Here is a 5,000-nt window from a genome sequence, read left to right as displayed (position 1 = left end):
TATATATATATATATATATATATATATATATATATATATATATATATATATATATATATATATATATATATATACATATATATATATATATATATATATATATATATATATATATATATATATATATATATATATATATATATGTATATATATATATATATATATATATATATATATATATATATATATATATATATATATATATATATATACATATATATATATATATATATATATATATATATATATATATATATATATATATATATATATATACATATATATATATATGTTTGGAAGATTGAAAGACGTGCACGTGTTTAGAGGTATGGCTAACGGTATGTCTGATCATTTTTTGGTGGAAGGAAAATTAGTTGTAGCAAAAGAGTGGGGGAATAGAGTAGGTGGATGTAAAAGGGAGGTAGTGAGGATTGAAGAGCTAATAAAACCGGGGGTAAGAAGTAAATATCAGGAAAGGTTGAAAATGGCATATGATGAGGTGGGAGTAAGAGAAACTGGTAATTTAGAGGAGGAATGGAAGTTAGTAAAAGAAAATTTTGTTGGGATTGCAAGTGATGTATGTGGCAAGAAGGTTGTTGGAGGCAGCATGAGGAAGGGCAGTGAATGGTGGAATGAAGGAGTGAAGGTGAAAGTGGAAGAGAAGAAGAGGGCTTTTGAAGAATGGCTGCAGAGTAATAGTATAGAGAAGTATGAAAAATATAGAGAGAAAAAGGTGGAAGTAAAGCGCAAGGTACGTGAGGCAAAGAGGGCAGCTGACCTGAGGTGGAGTCAGGGATTGGGTCAGTCATATGAAGAGAATAAGAAGAAGTTTTGGAAAGAAGTGAAGAGAGTAAGAAAGGCTGGCGCAAGAATTGAAGAGACAGTGAAAGATGGAAATGGAAGGTTGTTAAAAGGAGAGGAGGCAAGGAAAAGGTGGGCGGAATATTTTGAAAGTTTGCTGAATGTTGAGGATAATAGGGAGGCAAATATAACTGCTGTTCCAGGTGTTGAGGTGCCAGTGATGGGAGATGAGAATGAGAGAGAGATAACAATAGAGGAAGTGAGGAGAGCACTAGATGAAACGAGAGTAGGAAAAGCATCTGGTATGGACGGTGTGAAAGCTGAGATGTTGAAGGAAGGGGGTGTGACTGTACTTGAATGGTTGGTGAGATTGTTTAATATGTGTTTTGTGTTGTCAATGGTACCAGTAGATTGGGTTTGTGCATGTATTGTACCACTATATAAGGGTAAGGGAGATGTGCATGAGTGTTGTAATTCAAGAGGTATCAGTTTGTTGAGTGTAGTTGGAAAAGTGTATGGTAGAGTACTGATTAATAGAATTAAGGATAAAACAGAGAATGCAATCTTGGAAGTACAGGGTGGTTTTAGAAGAGGTAGGGGTTGTATGAACCAGATTTTTACAGTTAGGCAGATATGCGAGAAATATTTAGCAAAAGGTAAGGAGGTGTATGTTGCGTTTATGGATCTGGAGAAAGCATATGATAGAGTTGATAGGGAAGCAATGTGGGATGTGATGAGGTTATATGGAGTTGGTGGAAGGTTGTTGCAAGCAGTGAAAAGTTTATACAAAGGTAGTAAAGCATGTGTTAGAATAGGAAATGAAGTGAGTGATTGGTTTCCGGTGAGAGTGGGGCTGAGAGAGGGATGTGTGATGTCGCCGTATTTGTTTAACTTGTATGTTGATGGAGTGGTGAGAGAGGTGAATGCTCGAGTGCTTGGACGAGGATTAAAACTGGTAGGCGAGAATGACCATGAATGGGAGGTAAATCAGTTGCTGTTTGCGGATGATACTGTACTGGTAGCAGACACAGAAGAGAAGCTTGACCGACTAGTGACAGAATTTGGAAGGGTGTGTGAGAGAAGGAAGTTGAGAGTTAATGTGGGTAAGAGTAAGGTTATGAGATGTACGAGAAGGGAAGGTGGTGCAAGGTTGAATGTCATGTTGAATGGAGAGTTACTTGAGGAGGTGGATCAGTTTAAGTACTTGGGGTCTGTTGTTGCAGCAAATGGTGGAGTGGAAGCAGATGTACGTCAGAGAGTGAATGAAGGTTGCAAAGTTTTGGGGGCAGTTAAGGGAGTAGTAAAAAATAGAGGGTTGGGCATGAATGTAAAGAGAGTTCTATATGAGAAAGTGATTGTACCAACTGTGATGTATGGATCGGAGTCGTGGGGAATGAAAGTGATGGAGAGACAGAAATTGAATGTGTTTGAGATGAAGTGTCTGAGAAGTATGGCTGGTGTATCTCGAGTAGATAGGGTTAGGAACGAAGTGGTGAGAGAGAGAACGGGTGTAAGAAATGAGTTAGCGGCTAGAGTGGATATGAATGTGTTGAGGTGGTTTGGCCATGTTGAGAGAATGGAAAATGGTTGTCTGCTAAAGAAGGTGATGAATGCAAGAGTTGAGGGGAGAAGTACAAGAGGAAGGCCGAGGTTTGGGTGGATGGATGGTGTGAAGAAAGCTCTGGGTGATAGGAGGATAGATGTGAGAGAGGCAAGAGAGCGTGCTAGAAATAGGAATGAATGGCGAGCGATTGTGACGCAGTTCCAGTAGGCCCTGCTGCTTCCTCCGGGGCCTTAGATGACCGTGGAGGTAGCAGCAGTAGGGGAGTCAGCATTATGAAGCTTCATCTGTGGTGGAAATGTGGGAGGTTGGGCTGTGGCACCCTAGCAGTACCAGCTGAACTCGGTTGAGTCCCTGATTAGGCTGAAGGAACATAGAGAGTAGAGGTCCCCTTTTTGTTTTGTTTCATTGTTGGTGTCAGCTACCCCCCAAAATTGGGGGAAGTGCCTTGGTATATAGATAGATTAGGAAGTGTGTATTATTTCAATCACCAATAACTATTTCAGTACTTTGCTCGTATCCTATGACTAAGAACAGAAGTAAGAGGCTGGTTTTACATTAGTTCCCATTAAAAGTAAAGTAATCCCCAAGTTCTTGCTAGGAATGTTAAGTAAAGAGACCTTTAGATATTCAGTATTCATATATAATGACATCTGACAGTTGCATATTATTCTCAGAGCTTGAAGGTATTATCTTCTTTATTAGGTTATGTTACATAAAACAGGTGAGTTTTGGAGCTTAGGAATTTACGTAATTTTCTAGTCATAATAATGTATATATATACATACATACATATATATATATATATATATATATATATATATATATATATATATATATATATATATATATATATATATATATATATATATATATATATATATATATATATATATATATATATATTTATATATATATATATATATATATATATATATATATATATATATATATATATATATATGTGTGTGTGTGTGTGTGTGTGTGTGTGTGTATACGTACATACATATATGTATATATGTGAGTATATATACACGTATATATATATATATATATATATATATATATATATATATATATATATATATATATATATAAACATATGTATATACATATATAATATATATATATATATATATATATATATATATATATATATATATATATATATATATATATATATATATATATATATATATATAAACATATGTATATATATATATATATATATATATATATATATATATATATATATATATATATATATATATATATATATATATATATATATATATATATACATACATATATATATATATATATATATATATATATATATATATATATATATATATATATATATATATATATATATATATATATACATACATATATATATATATATATATATATATATATAGAGAGAGAGAGAGAGAGAGAGAGAGAGAGAGAGAGAGAGAGAGAGAGAGAGAGAGAGAGAGAGAGAGAGAGAGAGAGAATTGAATATTGCAGTCAGATAGATATGAGTGCGCAAGTGTCTTTAGTGAATACGTCAGTTATTAAGGAAATTGAGAGGTATAATTGAGAAGTGAAAAAGAATGTACGTGGGAGAATTCATGGTATAGGTCAAGGAAGATTTCTTGTTTGGAAAGAAGTGCATTTGAAGGTTATTCCAGATAGTATCGAAGTAGAACATAAATTGAATATAAAGAAATGAATTTGTTTTTTATTGCAATTAATATATCTGAGATTGAATGATGTCCGTTGGTATACGTTATGGTTTTCTTATGAAGAATGACTGTAAAATGATAGTGATTGAGTATAAAAGCATATCTATGGCGAATTGTTCAGGAATGAAAGATGGTACGTAGAGCAAAAATTATTTGTTGACCAAAAGGTAGAAAAAATACAAAACGAAAGCTTGGAAATCTATAGTATACGAAAATATATTTTACATGTTTTTGGGTAAAAGAATGATCGTATGGTTTGGAGGTGTATAAGAGGCTGTTAGACGATTTATATTGCGCAAAAATATCGTTTATTTTTGCATTAGGGGATGGAGGAAGATATGTATGGTTTCTTGAATATTAGCGAGACTGTAGCGATAATGGTTTGCAAGTGATGGTTGCATTGTGTCTGAAAGCCTGCGAGAATGTGAATTGATAATGTTCCTGAATTTGTTGGATGGGATTTTGAGCAGATGTAAAGAATATGTATTATCAAACATTTGTAGTCGACTCCCGAAACAGTATGCGAAGTGCGAATGGTTTGGCTGAAAGGAATATGAGAACAATGACAGAAATTTTGCGAATGATGAGTACGTGGGATAATGATTGGCATTTATATGTCTGGTGCACAGTATGGTAGTATAAAGCTGCAATGGGGCAATAAAGTACCGGTATATCTCCAATTAAGTTTATATTAATCGTGAAAATGATAGTAAGGCCAATGTTGAGCGTGTCTGAAAATTATAAAGATGTCTAGAAAAATACAAATGAGAAGTTTGAAAGCTACATAGTTGGAAAGAGAATTTTCTGACAGAGTTATCGAGAAAAAGGAAGAATGAATGTAAATGAGGTCCCCGACAAATTTGAAGGTCCGTATGAAGTGTTAGACGTTGCTTCAAGTGGGCACAGTT

The sequence above is a fragment of the Palaemon carinicauda genome, chromosome 36, assembly GCF_036898095.1.
Source record: "Palaemon carinicauda isolate YSFRI2023 chromosome 36, ASM3689809v2, whole genome shotgun sequence".
NCBI classification, from domain to species: Eukaryota; Metazoa; Arthropoda; class Malacostraca; order Decapoda; family Palaemonidae; genus Palaemon; species Palaemon carinicauda.
The sequence above is the reverse complement of the archived record's forward strand: the minus strand, read 5'-3'. Positions refer to the sequence as shown.